General features: G+C 39.9%; 1 protein-coding gene across 18 annotated transcripts in view; it reads right to left on the reverse strand.

The window, feature by feature from the left end:
• Window positions 1–22,787, reverse strand: part of PCED1B (PC-esterase domain containing 1B) — a 207,393-nt gene that overhangs the window by 76,878 nt on the left and 107,728 nt on the right. The gene's annotated exons all lie outside the window — the stretch shown is intronic.

Genomic DNA, 22,787 nt, shown 5'->3' on the forward strand with positions numbered 1-22,787 from the left:
TTTCACTTTCTTTTTCAACATACCAGGTCCTTTAAAAGACTAGGATTTTAAAAGTAATTAATATAGAGTGCAGAACATGAAAATACAGTTTTGCCTTGTCTCCAGGAGGCTAAAGGAATGACCAAGGAGAGAAGATATAGAGTAAAACACCCTAGGCCTTATGCCAACTGTTGATCATATTATGGCTCACATTTACTAAGACCTGTTTCTGTTCCTCTTCCTGTCTGCGCCCTCCTCTCTGATCTCCCTTTCCTTCATTTTCATAAAAAAAAACTATTGTCTAGGGAAACTTCCCTGGTGGTCCAGGGTTAAGACTTCACACTTCTACTTCAGGGGGGTATGAGTTCGATCCCTGGTCACGGACCCAAGGTCTGTATGCCACACAGTGTGCCCCTCCCCCCAAAACGCTATTGGCTAAATGAATTGCTTACTACAACAATCTATGCTGTGCTGTGCTAAGTCACAGTCAGTCGTATCTGACTCTGCAATCCTATAGACTGCAGCCAGCCATGCTCTTCTGTCCATAGGATTCTCCAGGCAAGAATACTGGAGTGGGTTGCCATGCCCTCCTCCAGGGGAATCTTCCTGACCCAGGGATCGAACCTGTATCTCTTAACCTCTCCTGCATTGGTAGGCGGGTTCTTTACCACTAGTGCCATGTGGGAAGCCCATAACCATCTACATCTAACCTCGATTACAAGGAAGGTAAAATGATTAGGGAGGTAACTGAACTAGGGTATCCAGATTCAATATACAGTACTTACAGCTAAATTAGGAGGAAATGTTATGGCTTGACTGTGGAAATCAGCTTATTTGTAGACAATGAGGCAAGTAAATGAGGAAGAGAATTAGAGCCATCGGAGCCTTTGCCTTTAAAAGTGTGACCTGCCTGTCCCAGCAGGCTCTGGGGGATTAAGGAAACTAGGCAGCAAGTAAGGACAGGGGCTGATCCAGAGCCTGCTACATACTCCAGGAGCACGGCTATGCTTGAGAACCAGCCCAGGAGGTGTAAGCTCCAGTGGCTATAGGGATTAGATGTGAGATGGAAGAGGATGAAAGAGCAGGGTCTATTCTTTGTATGGACACCCACTTTGCATACTAAACATGTAGGAATAGTCTTTGTTTCCTCGAAAAATTGCACAGCCAGCCCTCTCATTTCATGTGTTCCATCTATATCCATGGATTCAACCAACTAAGAATAGAAAATATTATTAAAAAAAAAAGAAGAAATTCCTGAAAGTTCCAAAAAGTAAAACTTGAATGGCCCACGTGCTGGCAGATATTTATATAGCATTTACACTGTATTAGGTATTATAAATAATTCAGAGCATTTAAAGTATATAAGAGGATGGGCATAGGTTATATGCAAATACTATGCCATTTTATATGATGGGCTTGGTATCTTCTGGGGGTCTTGAAATCAAGCCCCTGTGGATACCAAGTGATGACTATACTGTACTAAAAAAAAAAAAAAATGATTGACCCTCTTAGATCTCTTATTTGCTACTTCTGATAAATACATGCTGCTACTGCTGCTACTGCTAAGCCGCTTCAGTCGTGTCCGACTCGGTGCGACCCCATAGACGGCAGCCGACCAGGCTCCGCCGTCCCTGGGATTCTCCAGGCAAGAACACTGGAGTGGGTTGCCATTTCCTTCTCCAATGCATGAAAGTGAAAAGTCAAAGTGAAGTCGCTCAGTCATATCCAACTCTTAGCCACCCCATGGACTGCAGCCAACCAGACTCCTCCATCCATGGGATTTTCCAGGCAAGAGTACTGGAGTGGGGTGCCATTGCCTTCTCCTTTGATAAATACATAGGCTCACAGAAATACCCCTCTACCATAAGGAAAAACAGAAGTGAAAGTATAATGGCAAAATAAAAACTTAATACGTAGCCTCAGTGTTGGAGACATTAGGGAATAGTGGGGATTGTGGAAAACTGGAGAACACATGTATCATCTAAAAAGGCAGAAGCCGCTCTGCTCTAGCAGATTGCTTCATGAGAGAAGAGGGCTCTAGTATCCTTTTTTTTTTTTTTAACTTCTGTCTAGATAATGAGGGAGTCAAATTTGAGAAAATATAGAATCAGATCAAACAGGAGCAGTAGGTAGAAGACACAGGAACAGTGAGGACTGCAGGAGCTATAAAAGGGCCAAAGAGAGAAAATTTTGGAAATATTCTTGCCTTAGAAACAGACACTTTACTTTCCCTTCCAGCTGTAGTAGATACCAGTGACAGTTTCCCATGCAACATCCAGTCTGGCATAGCCTGATAACTCATGTACTTTTGCAGTGCAGCATAATTTCTTGATAGGAAAATTCTTGCACCATTTCAGAGTCCTTCCAACCCAAGAATGGAAGGTGAGATGGTGCTACTGGGTAGCAATTCCCTGTCATGACAAATTTTAACCCTTCTGTTAAGTTTAGAGTTCTTAATGGATTCTCATTTCTTTGTCGTTGTAGTTCACAGAAATCAAATTCTCAAAGTCTGACTGCCACATAAGAATTTTCTACATGTTTTTATTTTATCTGTGGTGCTTAAAATATATATAAATATATAAAATTAGATATTTATAACACCAATATGCTGATATTATAGTTGATCTAAACGGATTTTATTTTATTTATTTATTTATTTTGGATTTTAATATTTCTTCACAGTTGGGTACAACTCAGTGACCTGTTTTCAGGTAGAGGGTCAAGTTTACTCAAAGATGAACTTAAAAACATCTGTTTTCTTTGTTAAAGAATAATAATGGTGATAAAATATACTATTATGTGCTTGTGCTCAGTTGTATCCAGCTGTTTGCAACCCCATGGACTGTAGCCCACCAGGCTCCTCTGTCCATGGGATTCTCCAGGCAAGAATACTGGAATGGGTTGCCATCTTCCCGACCCAGAGATTGAACCTGCATCTTCTGTGTCTCCTGCATTTCAGGTGGATTCTTTACCCCTGAGCCACTGGGAAAGCCCTAATAAAATGCTGTTAGGGCAGTATTAATAACCATACTATCTAGGACTTTAAAAAGCCTTCCAAGTAACTTCAAACAAATCTATACTTTGATTTTAAGAACACTGGGGAAGTAGAATTTAAGCGAATAGCTGTGCCTTTTAATCCACGTCTCATGGGCCCTTTACTGCTTAACTGTCCTTATTTATTTTTTTTCTACCTACTCTCTAACAAGCTGAACTGAGATGAAGTAGAGTTATTGGTCTGACACAGCAGGGGAAAGCTATAGGCATGTTGTTTCCTGAAATCAACAAGGCATTTGGCAACACCTATCATTGTAGCATTGTATATAAGAGGGAGAAATATGTATGAACTAGATGATAGCACATTTTAGTGCATTCACACTCATCTACATTCAACATATCATGCAAAAGTGATTTAGAAAATAGTGAGTGGGAAACCATTATGGACTAGGCAGAGCTCTAGGTCCTACAAGGATAGGAGTGAATATGAATTTTTTTGTAGAGGACACTGAGAAGCAAACAGAGGTTTTAAAGAAGAAATACACACACACACACACACACACACACACACACACACAAACACTATATGTATAAACATATATAATTAAAAAAGAGATAACTCTAGACTTGAGTAGCGAATAGACTTCATCCTCAGTGGATACTGCAACATAAAAATAATTTTGAAATGTCATAGGTGAAAAATGTTACATTACATAATAATATATAAAAATATATTAATAGGCTAATAAGTATAGAGTTCTCATATACACTCCTCCCATCCCCAAAGATTCCCCTATTATTAAATTCTGCATCAGTGTGGTACATTTGCTATAACCGATGAACCAATACTGATATAATACTGATATATTATTTTAACTAAAGAAAGAAAAAAAGAAAGTGAAGTCGCTCAGTCATGTCCAACTCTTTGTGACCCCCACAGACTGTAGCCCAACAGGCTCCTCCATCCATGGAATTTACTAGGCAAAAGTACTGGAGTGGGTTGCCATTTCCTTCTCCAGGGGATCTTCCCAACCCAGGGATCAAACCCAGGTCTCCCACATTGCAGGTAGACAAGTTACCATCTGAGCTACCAGGGAATTTTGACTAAAGTCATTGTTTTACGTTAGGGTTCACTCTGTGTTGTATACTCTGGGTTTCAGTTCAGTTCAGTCACTCAGTCATGTCTGACTCTTTGCCACCCCATGAATCACAGCACACCAGGCCTCCCTGTTCACATCTGAGTGAACTCCCGGAGTTCACTCAAACTCACATCCATTGAGTCGGTGATGACATCCAGCCATCTCATCCTCTGTCATCCCCTTCTCCTCCTGCCCCCAATCCCTCCCAGCATCAGAGTCTTTTCCAATGAGTCAACTCTTCTCATGAGGTGGCCAAAATACTGGAGTTTCAGCTTTAGCATCATTCCTTCCAAAAAACACCCAGGGCTGATCTGCTTTAGAATGGACTGGTTGGATCTCCTTGCAGTCCAAGGGACTCTCAAGAGTCTTCTCCAACACCACAGTTCAAAAGCATCAATTCTTCAGTGCTCAGCTTTCTTCACAGTCCAACTCTCACATCCATACATGACTACTGGAAAAACCATAGCCTTGACTAGACGTACCTTTGTTGGCAAAGTAATGTCTCTGCTTTTCAATATGCTATCTAGGCTGGTCATAACTTTTCTTCCAAGGAGTAAGCATCTTTTAATATCGTGGCTGCAGTCACCATCTGCAGTGATTTTGGAGCCCAAAAAAATAAAGTCTGACACTGTTTCCACTGTTTCCCCATCTATTTCCCATGAAGTGATAGGACCGGATGCCATGATCTTCATTTTCTGAATGTTGAGCTTTAAGCCAACTTTTTCACTCTCCTCTTTCACTTTCATCAAGAGGCTTTTGAGTTCCTCTTCACTTTGTGCCATAAGGGTGGGGTCATCTGCATATCTGAGGTTATTGATATTTCTCCCAGCAATCTTGATTCCAGCTTTTGCTTCTTCCAGCCCAGCGTTTCTCATGATGTACTCTGCATGTAAGTTAAATAAGCAGGGTGACAATATACAGCCTTGAAGTACTCCTTTTCCTATTTGGGTTTGGACAAATGTTTATTTGCATCCGTCATGTTTCATGGTGTTATGTATTATCATGTGTCTTCATATCATGTATGCACCATTACAGTATCATATGGAATAGTTCCACTGTCCTAAAAATTCTCTCTGCTGTACCTAGAGCACATCCTCCTCTCCCCCAGAAGCCTTAGCAATCACTAGTTTTTTATTAGCTTTATAATTTGCATCTTCCGGAATGCCATATGTTAATAGTTGTAGTCATTCAGCAGGTGGTCTTTTCTAATTATTAGGCTTCTTTCACTTAGCAATAGACATTTAAGGTTCATCCATGTCTTTATGGTTTGATAGTTCATTTTATTTTATCACTGAATATTATTCCATTTTATAAATGTACCACAGTTTGTTTATCCATCCACCTACTAATGGACATCTTGGTTGCTTCGAAGTTCTGGAAATTATGACAGAGCTGTTATAAACATTCAAATCAGGTTTTTGTGTGGCCATAATTTTCAACTCATTTGGGTAAATACCAGGGAATATAAATAATGGATTGTGTGGTAAGACTAAAAGTACAGCTTTGTAAAAAACTTGCAAACTAGCTCTGAAATGGTTGGACCATTTTGCATTCCCACCCAACAATGAAAGTTCCTATAGTTCAAGATCCTCTCCAGCATTTGGTATTGTCATTACTTTGGATTTTGGCCATTCTAATAGGTGTCTCATTTTTGTTTTAGTTGTCATTCCCTAATGACATATGATATTCCCTGGTGGCTCAGACAGTAAAGAGTCTGCCTGCAATGCGGGAGACCTGGGTTTGATCCCTCAGTCAGGAAGATCCCCTGGAGAAGAAAATGGCAACCCACTCCAGTATTCTTGCCTGGAGAATCCCATGGACTAAGGAGCCTTGCAGGCTACAGGGTTGTAAAGAGTCAGACACGACTGAGCGACTTCACTTGCACTTTCAATGACATATGATGTTGAGGATCTTTTCATACACTTTTTGCCATCTGTAGCTTTTTTCTTAAGGTGTTAGATCTTTTGCCCATTTTTAAAGTTAGGTTGTTTGTTTTCTTATTGTTGAGTTTTGAGAATTATTTCTACCCTTTAGATACAAGTTCTTAATCAGATACAGGTTTTGTAAATATTTTCTATGACATATCTTTTTAATTTCTATGACATGTCTTTTTAAATTTCTATGACATGTCTTTCTATTTTCTATGACATCTTTTTAATCATTTAAGAGTGTCTTTTGAAGAGCATACATTCCCTGCCCCCCATAAGTTTTTAATGGTAATAAGTCTCAGTTAATTTTTCTTTCATGGATTGCATTTTTGGTGCTGAATCTAGAAACTCATTGTCAAGCACAAGATCACCTAGATTTTCTCCTTGGCTTATGACCCATTTTGAGTTAATTTTTTAAAAAGGTATGAAGTGAAGTGAAGTGAAGTCGCTCAGTTGTGTCCGACTCTTTGCGACCCCATGGACTGTAGTCTACCAGCGTCCTCCCATGGGATTTTCCAGGCAAGAGTACTGGAGTGGGTTGCCATTTCCTCTTCTAGAGGATCTTCCCCACCCAGGGATCAAACCCAGGTCTCCCGCATTGTAGGAAGACACTTTACCGTCTGAGCCACCAGGGAAGTCCTAAAAAAGGTGTGAGGTCTGCATCAGTTCCTTCTTTTTCCTTTTTCCTGTGGATGTCCAGTTTTTCCAGTGCCATTTGTTGTAAAGCTTATCCATTGTTCACTGAATTGCCTTAGCTCCTTTGTCAAAGATAAGTTGATTAGATTTGTGGGGGTATTTCTGAGCTATTTATTTCATGCCATTGATATATTTTTGCCAATTCCACATCACTGTAGGTAGAGTAAGAATTAAATTTAGATAGTGGCAGTCCTCAAGATTTGTTCTTCTTCAGTATTGTGTTGGGTATTCTGGGACTTATGGTTCTCCAAATGAACTTTGGAATCAATTTGTCACTAGCCACAAAATAACTTGCTGGTATTTTTATTAGTATTGAGTTACACCTATAGATCAAATTGTAAAGAACTGATATATTGACAACATTCACTCTTGTATCCATGGAATATGTCTCTATTTATATAGATCTTTTATTTCCTTCAAGAATTTTGTAATTTTCATCAGGCGGATCTTGTATTTATTTTTAAAAACTTTTCCTTAAGAATTTCTTTTTTTCCCCTTTCTTTTGTAAATGGTGCTAATGTGAATGGTGTTTGTTTTACATTTCAAATCCAATCATTCTGAATGGGTTTTGGATTTTTTTCAAATATGTTTTCTACATTTATAGATATAATCATAAAAAAAAAAACCCTTTAGCCGGTTGATGTGATGAATTCCATTGATTTTCAAATGTTGAATGAGCCTCATGTACCTGGGATAAATCCTACTTCATCGTGGTGTGTATCATTTTATACATCGTTGGATTTGATTTGCTAATATTTTGTTGAGAATTTTCACATCTGTGCTTATGAGATACATTGTTTTCTTTAATGTTTTTGTGTGGTTTTGCTATTAGGATAATGCTGGACTCAAAGAATGAGTTAGGAGGTATTCCCTCTGCTTCTTTTTCTGGAAGAGGTTGTAGAAAATTGGTATCATTTCTTCCTTAAATGTATGGTAGAATTCACCAGCGAATCCACCTGGGCCTGGTAGTTTCTCTTTTTGAATATCATTCATTACTAATTCAATTTCCTCAATCAGTTCAGTTCAGTTGCTCAGTCGTGTCCGACTCTTTGCGACTCCATGAACTGCAGCACCCTAGGCCTCCCTGTCCATCACCAACTCCCGGAGTTTACCCAAACTCATGTCCATTGAGTCAGTGATACCATCCAACCATCTCATCCTCTGTTGTCCCCTTCTCCTCCTGCCCCCAATCCCTCCCAGCATCAGAGTCTTTTCAAATGAGTCAGCTCTTCGCATCAGATGGCCAAAGTATTGGAGCTTCAGCTTCAACATCAGTCCTTCCAATGAACACCCAGGACTGATCTCCTTTAGGATGGACTGGTTGGATCTCCTTGCAGTCCAAGGGACTCTCAAGAGTCTTCACCACCACCACAGTTCAAAAGCATTAATTCTTCAGCGCTCAGCTTTCTTTATAGTCCAGCTCTCACATCCACATATGACTATTGGAAAAACCATAACCTTGACTAGACAGACCTTTGTTGGCACAGTAATGTCTCTGCTTTTTAATATGCTGTCTGCTGCTGCTGCTAAGTCGCTTCAGTCGTGTCCGACTCTGTGCGACCCCAGAGACGGCAGCCCACCAGGCTCCCCCGTACCCGGGATTCTCCAGGCAGGAACGCTGGAGTGGGTTGCCATTTCCTTCTCCAATGCATGAAAGTGAAAAGTGAAAGTGAAGTCGCTCAGTCGTATCAGACTCTATCGACCCCATGCACTGCAGCCTACCAGGCTCCTCCGTCCATGGGATTTTCTAGGCAAAAGTACTGGAGTGGGGTGCCATTGCCTTCTAGGTTGGTCATATTTCCTCAATAGATATAGGCTTTTCAGATTGTCTGTTTCTCCTAGGTATGAGTTTTCATAGATTGTGTCTTTCAAAGAAATAGTCCATTTCATCCAAGTTATTGTATTTTTTTGGGCATAGAGTTGTTAATAATATTCCTTTATTGTTCTTTTAATGTTCATGGAATCAGTAGTGATTGCCCTTCTTTCATTTCTGGTATTAACAGCTTGTATCTTTCCTTTGATTGCATATCATTCTATTTTAATGTGTAATTTTTATTATAAGTGAAAGCAGATACGTTTTCATAGAGCCAGTTTTGGGGGTTGTTTTTGCTTTTTTTTGTTGTACCACATGGTTGTGGGATTTTAATTCTTCAACCAGGGATTGAACCCATGCCCCCTACAAGTGGAAGTGTGGAGTCTTAACTGCTGGACTGCCAAGGAAGTTCCCATACAGCCAGCTTTATTTGTTTTATAAACTGTACAATTTATGTACTTTGCTTGTTTTTCTATTTTATCCAAGGCTATGATATATGAAATGTTTACCTTATGCTCTCTCATTCATGTTGCAAATTTTTTTTATCCCAGCTTGTTATTTTTCTCTTAATTTTATGTTCATATATTTTCATGCATAAGCTTTAGACAGCCTTTCAGCACTTTTTAAATTGTTTCTTTGTTATCACTGTCATGCTAAGTAATACCTAACATTCACTAAGTATTTTCTATGCATCAGGCGTTATATATTTACCTATATTATCTATGTTAAACCTCAAAGGATCCTTGTGGTAGGTACTCTTACCTCCATTTTATGGAAGAAGAGTCTGAGGCACAAAACAGTGAGTATGTCATTTCAGGTGAGCAGAGCCAGGATAGGAAGCTAGGCACTCTAATACCAGATGTGTGTTGTGTGTGTGTGTGTGTGTGTGTGTGCTCAGTCATGTCTGACTCTTTGTGACCCCATGGACTGCAGTCTGCCAGACTCCTCTGTCCGTGAGATTTCCGAGGCAAGAATACTGAGTGGGTTGCCATTTCCCTCTCCAGGGGATCTTCCTGACTTAGGGATTGAACTCGAATCTCCTGCATTGGCAGGTGGATTCTTTACCACAGAGTCATCTGGGAAGCCCCTAATACCAGATACTCAGCTCCTAAGCTTTACTGCTTCCCAGAGAAGTGCTGCCAGTTGAAGATGGTATGATTTATCTATATTTTTAATGGTATACATATTTTTAAAAATAACACTCATAACCACTCTACCTTAAAAATGTCAAGATTTCCCAATTTTATAACACAGAGCTATATGTCACAGCTCTTGAAAATTTAAAAGAATTCATTTATTTTGGAACTGGAATTGATACATTATATACTTCAGTCTTGTGGGAAATTGGACTGATAGAATATTGGAAGATGTGAGATAAATTGAGACAAATAAAACAAGCAATTTTTAAAAAAGACAATTACTATAGGAAAAAAGCAAATGATTAAAAAAAAACAACAATGGTCAGAGTTAAGTTGTGAATGCTATTTGCATGGACATAATAAAGTGAAAAATGAATATTTAACTACACAATAAAAGTGAATGAAAGGTGAGGAAGTGGGAAATCAGAGATCTAGTTTTGGGGAGATGCTATTTCCAATTGAATTTAGAAGAACAATCAGAGGAGGAAGAATGGCCTTACAGTCAGTAATATTTTGATGGGGCTGAAGATAAACATAATGAATATGGAGAGAGACTATTTCACTTTCTCATAATCTCCATTTTCTCCCTTGAGATATAGTGAAAAGAAAGTGAAAGTTGCTCAGTCGTGTCTGACTCTTTGTGACCCCATGAACTATACAGTCTATGGAATTCTCTAGGCCAGAATACTGGAGTGGGTAGCCTTTCCCTTCTCCAGGGGATCTTTCCAACCCAGGATCGAACCCAGGTCTCCCACATTGCAGGTGGATTCTTTACCAGCTGAGCCACAAGGGAAGCCCAAGAATACTGGAGTGGGTAGCCTATCTCTTCTCCAATGGATCTTCCCAACCCAGGAATCGAACTGGGGTCTTCCTGCATTGCAGGTGGATTCTTTACCAACTGAGCTATAAGGGAAGCCCCCTTCAGACATAGCTCTATTTCAAAAAGATTTTTAAAAGTTTTATTTTTCCTTTCATTCAAGAATACATCTTCACTTGACAAGTTAAATACATAATGCTAATAAATGATTCACAATACTCAAATGAAGACAATAACTTTAAATGGAATTACAAAACAGAATAAATGCACAATGTTATTTTTGAAGAGAACAATTTCATATACTATCAAGTTTTGCCACATCGTACCTTTCCCTGTCTCATTAAAACTCTGGCCATATGTCACTGCTTTCCCATCTAAGGAACATCCGATCTTTTAATAGCACATTGAACTTCTACCAGAGTGACCTTTCTTTTTGGCAGGTCATCTGACGATATTAACTAGAGTACTTTGTTCCCAGAAGAGCAGGAAACCTTAATATTCAGAGAAGCTTTATGGTTGAAATGATCTGAGCAGACTGCCAAAATGACTGACTTCCTTTGCTCTGAAGAAGTTTCTCTTGTGTTTGTAATAAGTAGATATCAAAGGGACATTTATGGGTCTAAGCAAGTTCCAGTACTTGTAAAGAGGGTGACCCCTGAGATGAGGCAGGCAGTTGTGAGAGAGATCTGTTTCAGGGGCGTAGGAGGAAGTTTTCTGAAGGATGCTGGCAGCAAAGGGCCAGCAGCCAGGACTACAGGGAGGTCTTAACATGACCAAGTATCCCTATCTGTGACAGAGCACAGTCAGAGCATATCAGAAGCATGTGATAGTCAATGTCAAGGTAGGAAGGCAGGAAACCAGGAATGCAGTTTAGAGTAATCTGGGCCACAGCCCCAGAAAAACTGAGCAATGAAATGAGTTAAAAAAACAACTCAGGAAAGCAAGTGCAGTGATCAGAACTGGGTCCCCAATAGCAGACTCTGAAATAGAGTGGTAAATGAAATCAATAAACAAGGGTAGAATCTTGGAAACTATCCAGTTGCCTCATATGATTTATAGGACTAGAGAAGTGTGCTGATCCTCATACCAAAATTTATGTTACAAGGTGAAAACACAATTCTAACTTCCCAGTGAACCATGATTTAAGCTACACAAGGCTGAGTGCATGGAAGTATGTCTTTGTCTCTAAGGGAGATTATAACAAATGCTTGCAATTTAGAAAAGTCACCCATAATTTTTAATATTTTTTGTTTTTGGAGGTAAGCCAAAATTCCATATCTATAGTATCCATTGCAGTAATCTAGATGAATGAAGGAGGTGACAATGGAGGGAATGGGGATAAAGGGATGGACTGAACAGTTACAGGAGGGGAGTAGGGGATAGGCAAGGATCACATAAGCAGGGAAATGCTGTACAGAATGGATCCTTGGTGTTAAAAGATAGACTGAGGCATATTAAAATTTCTTAGCTTCTTTGAGCAAAAATCAGAATGGAGCAGCACCAGGCCAGAAGCAGTTGAGACCAACTGGGGCTCCAGAAAAGACTTTTAGAGAAAGAAGGCGGAAGCAAAGCAATAAATTAGTGGTTGGTTGTCCTTAGGTCTTGATTTCAAAACCACAAGGCATTTATAGGCTTTGATTTGGGTTTGCTTACATAGGCTACCACTGGCATTGGTGTCATCTGTCTTAATGGTTTCTCTGTAGAGTTAATTTAACACTGGTTTCTGGATTGTCTCAGACAACTGAGTGAACAAGGATGCCAGCACAGAGTAGGGACAATCTGATGCTTGGAGTCAAAACCTGACCAGTTCTGTGTGAACTTGTGCCAATTACTTAACCTCTCTCAGTCTTTATCTGTAAAAACAAGAACAATTCTACTTACAAAGTTGTTGTGAGAACTAAATGAGAGATCATACCATTAACTTGACACATATATTGAGTGTCGTATTACTTGCCAAATCCTGAATTCAAAGTCCGTGTGCTGGGGGAGACATGCAAAAGCAGTCAACCCATTACAAAGGGGCAAGTGATAAGTGCTAAAATATCAGTGTCCACAGAATGTTCAAGGAGCCCAGAATCAGGCACTCTGCATACAGATGTGGGGAGAGGGGATTGGGTATTTGAGTGAGGCCTGAATGAATGTATTTCAATCAAAATGCATTTCCCTTGTGACCTTGAACAAATTAATTGCCTCAGTTTCCTCATTAGAGATAATAATAGTAACTATCCCAAGGAGTGATTATGAGGGCTAAGTGAACTAATCCCTGAAGAATGCTCACTACAGGGCCTGTGAAGTCGCTCAGTTGTGTCCGACTCTTTGCGACCCCATGGACTATAGCCTACCAGGCTCCTCTGACCATGGGATTTTCCAGGCAATAGTACTGGAGTGGATTGCCATTTCCTTCTCCAGGGGATCTTCCCAACCCAGAGATCGAACCCGGGTCTCCTGCATTGTAGACAGATGCTTTACCATCTGAGCCACCAGGCCTGGTACACAGCAAATACTTCATCAGTGTTGGCTGTTTTTATTAACATTATGACTATGGAGAACTCTGGGAGTCAGCATCTCTGATGAACTCAATGATATATCAAGGTCACAGCTAGTTAACAGCAGAGACTAGACTAGAGACCAGGTCACAGTTTTATGCTCAAAATAGAAGTAGAGTTCTAGACTCATCCATCCTGCTTTTTCTCCTGGAGATTCTAAAGAGAGTGCGGTAACATGGAGACTTTGGCAACTGTTCCCAAAGGGAAGTTCTGGATGAAATCATGTAACACTTGGATAAGCTCATATATAGAAGGATTGTCCACGTTGACAGGCAATCAGTCTGCAGTACATATAAATTCACTTTTTCTTGTACTAGACATCTTTGGTTTTGCTTTTGTTTTCTTTTTTCCCAGTCTACATATTTTTCTTATTTCAACCTTCTAACCTCATTCTCTGAAGCCTGTTTGATTTTCAAATCAAAGGAAAATTAAAGCAAGAAGAACAGGTTCTACTTGTAATCAACATCCATTTACTGTCTATTGTGGTTCAGAAGCTCTTTGCCAGGACTATGGAAAGAGGCAAAGGATAGAAGATAGCTTCCATCTTTGAGACAGTTATCACTTTAAGTAAACCAGATCTACAGGCAATGAGAAAACAATAATTCTAGAATAACATATAGATATTCCATGGTCATATGGGGTAGGTTGGAGACAAAGTCAATTGGTGTTGTATTAGGCAGGAGCTAATGAGGATGTATGGAGAAAAAAGAATCACGTCTTTGGCCAGTGCTGGAATTCTGTATAGTATCTGGACGATTCTGAGCCAGCCCTAAAAGTGGTAAAAAGATCGGCAAAGAGAAAGGCAGGCAGTGGTTTTCATTAGGATCACCTGGTACGGGCAGACAACCCTGCACCCAGCCCCCACCCTGAGATTCTGCTCCCTTCTTCCCTTGGCAGGGAGCTCAGGTCTCCACACTTCATGAAAGTTCCCAGGTGGTTCTACGTGCAACCAAGGCTGAGAATCTCTGCACTGAGGCAACGACTGCTGCTGCTGCTGCTAAGTCGCTTCAGTCGTGTCCGACTCTGTGCGACCCCATAGACGGCAGCCCACCAGGCTCCCCGTCCCTGGAATTCTCCAGACAAGAACACTGGAGTGGGTTGCCATTTCCTTCTCCAATGCATGAAAGTGAAAAGTGAAAGTGAAGTCGCTCAGTCGTGTCCAACTCTTAGCAACCCCATGGACTGGAGCCTACCAGGCTCCTCCATCCATGGGATTTGCCAGGTAAGAGTGCTGGAGTGGGGTGCCATTGCCTTCTCCGGAGGCAAAGACTAGATGTCTGAATAGAGAGCTAACGCCTATGAAAGTGTTTTCTAAATCATACAATACTGTGGGAATAGCCTCATCATTGTTTTTCTGTGTGGAGTTTATACTGAGAGTTCCTCAAATGACATTGAACTAGTGTACTTCAAGTGTATTGCTTGTACACTTCAAACAGGATTAGGAGCGTAGTGTATTGAAGCAGGCATGTGGGTTTGTGGGGAGGAGGGGGAGGGTGACCAAAAGAAGTGCCAGGCTAGGGCTGGAGGAACTGACTCACAAGGTTGCTTCTGTGGATTCCAGGTCTGCAGCAGCAGAAAGTTATGCCCAGGGCTTGCCAGACATCTCCAGAGCTTTCTGTTTGGAAATTTCAAGGAGGCTTATTTTGTCGTGGAGCTAGTTGCTGTGAAAATGCCAAGCTGGAGAGGAACAAAGGATGGGATTCAAGAGTTTGACTCAGTCCATGGTCATTAAGTGTTTGCTGAAATGAAGACAAAATGTGGGATGACAATGTAGCACTAAGAAAAAGAGATGGTCTCGCAAATTAGATCAGCCTATTTGGAATTTGATGCTAGAGGCAGCAGAAAGCCAGCATGTAGCCTTGAACAGTGTTTAAGGACCTGTAAACTACTGAAAATTGAAGAAATAAATGTGTCCGAGTCTATTCATCCCTTAAGAGGACTTTAAAGAAGAGTATTTTCATCATGAGAATAGTGGTCACTCTAATGGTTTATTTAGGCAAGATTATGGACTCTTGTTTTCTGAACAGGGTTGCACCTTCTGGTTAGGCAGGCTGCTCATGGCACAAGAGCTGGTCTTAACAATAGAGTTGGTCCTGAGATTGGTCTGTCCTGAGCCACTAGGGCTGCATCTGCCTTTTCTCAGTTCGCACAAAGGCACCCCACGGAGAAGTGTCAGCCCATCTCTAAAAGTCCGAAGACAGCATCTCCTCTTCTACTCAGGCAGCCTCGTAAGGTGGCTTCCTGACTCAGGTAGAAAGCCCATGATGTGAAAAATAAAGTGGAAGAAGAGAAGAAGAACAGTCAAAATGTAAGAAATGAAAAAGAACAGTAGAGTGAGGTCCTAAGATAAGTGGAGGCTCTCCATAACATCTTTTGTGAGTAGACTCGGGGACAAAGTTCACCGTGACGTATTAAATGGCAGAAATGAAAACGGACAAAATGCCACATGGAGGCATTTTGCAATAAGAAGCAACAGGAATCTGGGGCCTAAAATGCAGCAAGTATATAACCAGGCCTAGACAAAGTCCATTTTCCTGGCAGGAAGTCTCTTTTTAGGGAGAACATGTAATATGAGTACGGTTCCAAAGTTCCTCTGCACTTCTTTTCACTTTCACCCCAAATCCCTTCCTCCCCAGCCCACTTCAGCACCACAGTGGGACAGGGTGGCCACTGCTTATGTTCCACATGGTAAGTTTGGATGCTGGGTTTCCATATGATGTTCACATCTGCAACACTCTACCACTCTCACCTCTAACTGCCAACTCTTCTGGTACACAGTTAGAAAAGGAAGTCCTTAATGCAGTTTGGTCTTGAAATTACCTAAGAAATATCTCAAGTTCCTTCCCATTTCTAAAGAAAGCAGAATTTGCATACTAGAAATGGAGCTCACAATACCTAAGCAAAGAATTCCATCAAGATAAATCAGGTTAGTTCAAAGGATATTTGCCTTATGGGTCACAGTATATCCCATGCTTTGCCATAGACCAAGAGGACCTGTGGTCACCGCTCTGGATTCTGACCCCTACGAGGCTTTTGCATGGAACATCACTGATTCTTAGAATTCCAGCTGAGGAATTTATAACATGATCTGTTTTCCTTGGGATTAGCCTTTAAAAATTTATTTATTCAGCCAACATTTAATACATTCCCCAACTGTGTTAGATGCTGGGAACACAAAATTCACTAACGAATGGCTACTGCTTCCAAAATCCTTATTTAGTAAGGGGAGATAGACATTTAATTTAATAAATGCCACAAAATGCTCTGGTGCTGTGAAAGATGTTATGTCTGGGAAAGAGAGGGGACACAAAGGGTGAGGAGAAACCTGTGGAAATAAAGTGTCTATGGGTCAAAGAGCTTGATGCAGATAGCAGGAAGAAAGATGCAGGTAGATCCAGTTGACCAACTGAAGTCCTATCCTTGGAGAAGGTGGGATGAAGCATAGGTCCAGGTAGAAGAGGTGGCAGATGGGGCCAGTGGAAGTGAAACCAAAAAGCCACGGTCTTTACAAAACTTGACCTCCACAGGATGAATCTATAATTCCCAGATATGCCTGCAAAGAAGCCAATTCAACGTTTAAGAGGAATTCCAGAATGCCTAGAGTTGGGGGTTGCTTGGGAGATGGAATGCTCAGAAAACTACCGGCCCCTATCACCTCTGGTCCTCGGAACTGAATCCCTGAGCATGTTTAGTCTCTGTCTTAGCTGTGAAAAAAGAGACTTTAAGGCACTGATTTTTAAACATTTTACTGTTTAAGGCTGGATTTAACTCTTTAAGCCTGCCATTGAATGAAGATGAAGAATACATCTCATCTCTATACAATGCTGCCGACAGTTAAAACATCCCTAGTTCTCTCTTTCTCCTTTACTCTCTCCCTTTTTGTAACTGGGTTAATAATTCCCTTGGATTAGGGAGAGGAGATTTTCATTAGTACCCGGTCATTTCACCTGTCTTTTCTTCCTGAGATTTCCAGTTCCTTGACACTTGATTTTCTTTAAAATTTCCATCCCTCTCTTAGTTTTTCATATGCTCCCATGGTCTGTCTCTGTGAACGCTAACCTTCGCTTTTCTAACTTCTTACCTGGAACCTTCTACCTGGATCCCTTACCTAAATTTTTCTTCTTTTCATCCATCCTTTCTTTCTTATTGAAATAGAGTTGAAATACAATATTATGTTAATTTCAGGATACAATATAGTGATTCATTTAAATACATTATAGATGATAGCCACAATAAGTCTAGTAACCATCTGCTCCCATAAAACACTATTACAGTACCACTGACGATATTCCCTGTGCCATATAGTACATCCCCATGACTTATTTATTTTATAACTAGAAGTTTGTACCTCTTAATTCCCTTCATCTGTTTAGCCCCCCTCCCCTCTGGCAACCATCATTTTTTTACGATTCTGTTTTGGTTCTGTTTTTGAGAGTCCACATATGAATGAAATCATATGGTGACTGTCTTTGAGTTATTTCACTTGGCATAATATCTTTTAGATTTATCCATGATGTTGCAATTGGCAAAATTTCATTCTTTTTTATGGGTGAGTAATCTTCCTGTGTGTGTGTGTGGTGTGTGTGTGTGACACCTTCTTTATCCATTCCTCTGTGGATGGACATTTAGGTTGCTTCCATATCTCAGCTATTGTAAATAATACTGCAGTGAACATACAGGTGCACGTATCTATTTGAATTAGTGTTTTGTTTTCCTCAGGGAATACACAGATGTGAAAATGCTGGATCATATGTAGTTCTATTTTTAATTTTTTGAGGAATCTCCATGCTATTTTCCGTGGCGGCTGCACCAACTTACAATCCTACCAATAGTGAGGCTTCCCTTCAACACATCTTCATCAATACTTACTATTTTAGTTGTCTTTTTGATGATAGTCATCCTGAGAGGTGTCAGGTGATATCTCATTGTGATTTTGATTTACATTTCCCTGATAATTAGTGATGTTGAGCATCCTTTTTCTGTGTTTGTTGTCCATCTATATGTCTCCTTTGGAGAAATGTCTATCTTTTGCCCATTTTGGAGAAATGTCTATACTTCTTGTTTATTTGTTGTTGGGTCATATGTGTTCTTTATATATTCTGGATATTAAATCCTTTTTCGGATATGGATGCAGATCTTTTTTCAAGTGTTATTTGTTCTTTTGGATTGATCTCTTTATCATTATGTGATATCTTCTTTCTCTCTTTGTCCAGTCTTTGTTTTAAAGTCTATTTTGTCTGATATAAGTAGTGCTGCCCCAGCTTTCTCTTCATTTTTATTTACATGGAATATCTTTTTTCATCTCCTCACTTTCTATCTGTGTGTCTTTAGATTTGAAGTGAGTTTCTTATAGGCAGTATATAAGTAGGTCTTTCTCTCTCTCTCTTATTATTATTATTTTAGCCATTCTATCTCTTTTGGGAGCATTTACTCCAGTTGTATTTAAAGTAATTATTGATACATATATTATTGCCTTTTATGACCATTTTTGTGCAATTTTGGTTGTTTTTGTAGTTCTCTTCCTTTCTTCTTCTCTATTCTCTTTCCTTATTATTTAATAACTATCTTCAGTGTTACATTTGGATTCTGTTCTCTTTTTTTTTAAATGAATTATTTTTTAAAAGAATGTATTTATTTGACATGTACACACTATTACATTTATTTATATTTATTTTTGGCTGCGCTTGGTCTTCCTTGCTGCCTGCAGACCTTCTCTGGTTATGGAGGGCAGGGGCTGCTCTCTCACTGCAGTGCATGGGCTTCTCATTGCGGTGGCTTCTCTTGTTGCAGAGAACGGGCTCTCGCTCACGAGCTTCAGCAGTTGTAGCACGTGGGCTCAGGAGTTTCGACTTGCTAGCTCTAGGGTAGCTGGCTTCAGAAGCTGCAGCACAGGGGCTCGTTAGTAGTGGTCTGCAGGCCCTACAGTGTGCAGGCTTCAGTAATTGTGGCACATGAGCTTAGTCGCTCTGTGACATGTGACATGCTTCCAGACCAGGGATCAAACCAGCGTCTCCTACGTTGGCAGGTGGAGTCCTATCCACTGCATCACCAGGGAAGTTCTTCATTTTTTGTTTATCTTTGTAGGTTTTTTTATTTGTGGTTACCATGAGGTTCATTAATAAGAACCTATATATACAGAAAGATATCTCCTTTAAGTTGATGATCTCTTAAGCTGAACACATTCTAACAGCTCTATGTTTTTAGTCCTTCCATTATGTTTTATATTTTTGACATCATATTTTACATTTTAAATTTTTTCTGTATCCTTTAACTTACTGTAGGTATTGATAACTTTACTACTTCTGTTTTTTAACCTTCCTACTATCTTTATGAGTTGCTGACCTTTACTATATGTTTGCCTTTACCAATGAGACTTTTCCTTTCACAGTTTTCTTATTTCTAAGTGTGGCCTTTTCTTTTCTGCCTAAAGAAGTTCCTTTAATACTTCTTGTAATTCTGGTTTAGTGGTGCTGAACTCTTTTAGCTTTTGCTTGTTGGTAACACTCTTTATCTCTCTTTCAATTCTGAAGGATAACCTTGCTGGGTAGAGTATTATTGGTTTTAGTTCTTTCCTTTCATCACTTTGAATGTATAGCTCCTCTCCTGGCCTGCAGTGTTTCTGCTGAAAAGTCAGCCAATGGTCTCGTAGTGCATGCTAAGTCGCTTCAGTCATATCTGACTCTTTGCAATCCCATGGACCATAGCCTGCCATGCTCCTCTTTCCATGGGGATTCTCCAGGCAAGAATACTGGAGCAGGTTGCCATGCCCTCCTCCAGGGAATCTTCTCAACACAGGGATCTAACTCATGTCTCTTACATCTCCTGCATTGGCAGGTAGATTCTTTACTTGTGTCACCTGGGAAGTCCAGTCTTGTGGGAATTCCCTTGTATGAAACTTGATGCTTTCTCTTGCTGCTTTTAAGATTCTGTGTTTATCTTTCATATGACATTTTAATTACAAAGTGTCTTGGTATGGTCCTTTTTGGGCTCATCTTATTTGAGACTCTGTGCTTCCTGGACCTCAGTGTCTGTTTTTTCTCCCAGATTAGGTAAGGTTTCAGCTATTATTTCTTCAAATAACTTCTGTGTGCTCTTATGTTTCTTTTCTCCTTCCGAGACCTCCATAATACAAATGTTAGTATGCCTGATGTTGTCCCAGAAGTCCCTTCAAGTACTCTTTTTTTTTTTTTTTAATTTCTTTTTTTTTTTCTGTTCTGTTCAGCTTGGTTGATTTCCACTAATATGTCTTCTATATCACTGATCTATTCTTCTGTTTAATCTAATCTACTTTGATTCCCTCTTGTGCTTTTTGATTTTTTAATTATTGTATTCTTCAGCTCTGATCTGTCCTTCTTCTTCTTTTTTAAAAAGTATTCTGACTCTTCTTTAAAATTCTTACTGTGTTCATCCATTCTTCTCCTGAGATCGGTGATGATCATTACCCTTAATATACTGGGGAGGTTTCTTATCTCCATTTCACTTAGTTCTTTCTCTGAGGTTTTTATCTTATTCCTTTGTTTGAAATGTATTCCTCTGTTTCCCAATTTTGCCTCGTCTCGTATTTTATTTCTGTGTATTATGTAGGTCCATTTCATCTCTTTCTTTTTTAAAAAAATAATTTATTTATTTTGGCTCTGCTGGGTATTCACTGCTGCTCAGGCTTTTCTCTAGTTGTGGCGAGTGGGGGCCACTTTTTAGTTGCACTGTGTGGGTTTCTCATTGTGGTGCCTTCTTTTGCTGTGGAACATGGGCTCTAAGGTGTGTGGACATTAGTAGCTGTGGCACCTGGGCTCAGTAGTTGCAGTTTCTGGGCCCCAGAGCACAGGCTCAGTAGTTATGGCACACAGGCTTAGTTGTTCCGCAGCATGTGGGATCTTCCGGGCCAGGCACAGGACCCAAGTCTCCTGAATTGTCAGGCAGATTCTTTACCACTGAGCCACCAGGGAAGCCCCCACACCCCCGTTTCATCCCTTGATCTTGGAGAAGGAGCCTTATATAGAAGAGGTCCTATTTCAAATACAGTTCTATCCACTGATACCTGGGGTTAGGACTTCATCATATCATTTTGGAGGACACAGTTCAACCCACAGGGCTTTCTGTCCTTTTCACTTTATCTTCTTGGAAGTGCAGTAGCTATCTTGTGACTATGAGGCTACAAGTATGAAAAGAGTTTACCATCTAAAGACAGAGGAAAGGAAAGCTAAGGCAACAGTAGGTACCTAACAGCATCACAGCACAGTCAAATTCCCATTGACTTCTAGAGCTCTTGATCTTTTAGAAAATGACTCTGAGCTATTAAGTGACTGTCAGGTTTCCTGTCACTTGTAGTGAAAACCATGCTAATGGATACACCAAGATTTCCCTAGTTCATGACAAAATTAGAAAAATAAGTTAGTAAAATTTTCATAGAGCAAGGCTCATTTAATATAAAGGATTTTAAACATTCTAAAGTTAAATCATTCTCACTTTTTTGTTGTTAAAATATCCTTTCTTTTATGAAATGAAGGTGATTGTAGAATGTTATTTGTTTTTAGCATCCTTACTTGGAGAAGGAAGGAAGAGAGGGAGGGAGAAATGAATGAATGTGTGAATGGATGAGGGAGAAAAATTTTTGGAAAGTTAGTCATTCTTTAATTTTCAAAAATTCTTTACTTTTTGCTTTGGAAACCCAAAAGTCTGAGAAGAATGCTGCTGAACTTTCCTTGAAACCTAGAATTAGTGATGTGCTGGAGCCTCAGGCACCAGCTCACGAGAGTAGACGGTTGAATTTCAAGCAGCGGCTTAACATCACCTTGGTAACTTGAAATCTGACATGGTGGGAGTATTTACATAATAGAAATCTGCAAGTGCTATAAATCCAGTCCCCTTTCCCCGAGCTGGTTGTTTTCCAGCACCGTATTTCCCCAAACCTGCCTCTTACAGGTGTCCAGGGGATAAGCATGCAAAGGACAACTCATACCAACTAAAACACACATGAGATTGAGACAGACCTATTTGCCAATTTAAAATTTCATAATGTAAACTATTCTCTGTCATTGCTTGTTGAATTATCTGACAGCCCATTTCCCTCATGAAAATAGTAGCTCTGCTTTGGAAGGAACCACATCTGTTCCATTCACAATATCCTCACTGCCTGTCACAGCACAGAGTGGGCTCTGGGGTCCTCATTATCCTAGGAATCATTATCAGATATCCCACAGTCACCAGGATGCTTAGGGAACCAAAAGTTATTGTAATATAAGAATATTTACCAGTGAGGGGTCTGTAGACAGACCAATCCTTGTCCTTATCAGGTGCACATTCTAAGATGACTGAGTGGAAAATGCTAGTTAACAAAAGTACTGTGTAATTTCAAATAGCAGAAGTCATGAGACTGTGAATTTTAAACAATCTGCTATAATACGTTCAGTGAAACACTGGTTCAGTGGAAAGTTGAAAAAACTTTAAATGATTCTATAGCCAAAACATGTGGGGAATTTTGGTTAAGCCAAGTTAAGTCAGTGTCTATTGCTAAACTTCTCAGAACCTTTAATATGACACTGTGAATCTTTTTTTTGATTAATTTTTATTGGGATATAGTTGCCTTACAATGTTGTGCTAGTTTCTGCTGTACAGCAAAGTGAATCAGTTGTACGTATACATATATCCCCTCTTTTTGGATTTCCTTCACATTTAGGTCACCACAGAACACCGAGCTAAACAGTAGGTTCTCACTCATTATCTACTTGATACATAG

The sequence above is a fragment of the Bos javanicus genome, chromosome 5, assembly GCF_032452875.1.
Source record: "Bos javanicus breed banteng chromosome 5, ARS-OSU_banteng_1.0, whole genome shotgun sequence".
Taxonomy (NCBI): Eukaryota; Metazoa; Chordata; class Mammalia; order Artiodactyla; family Bovidae; genus Bos; species Bos javanicus.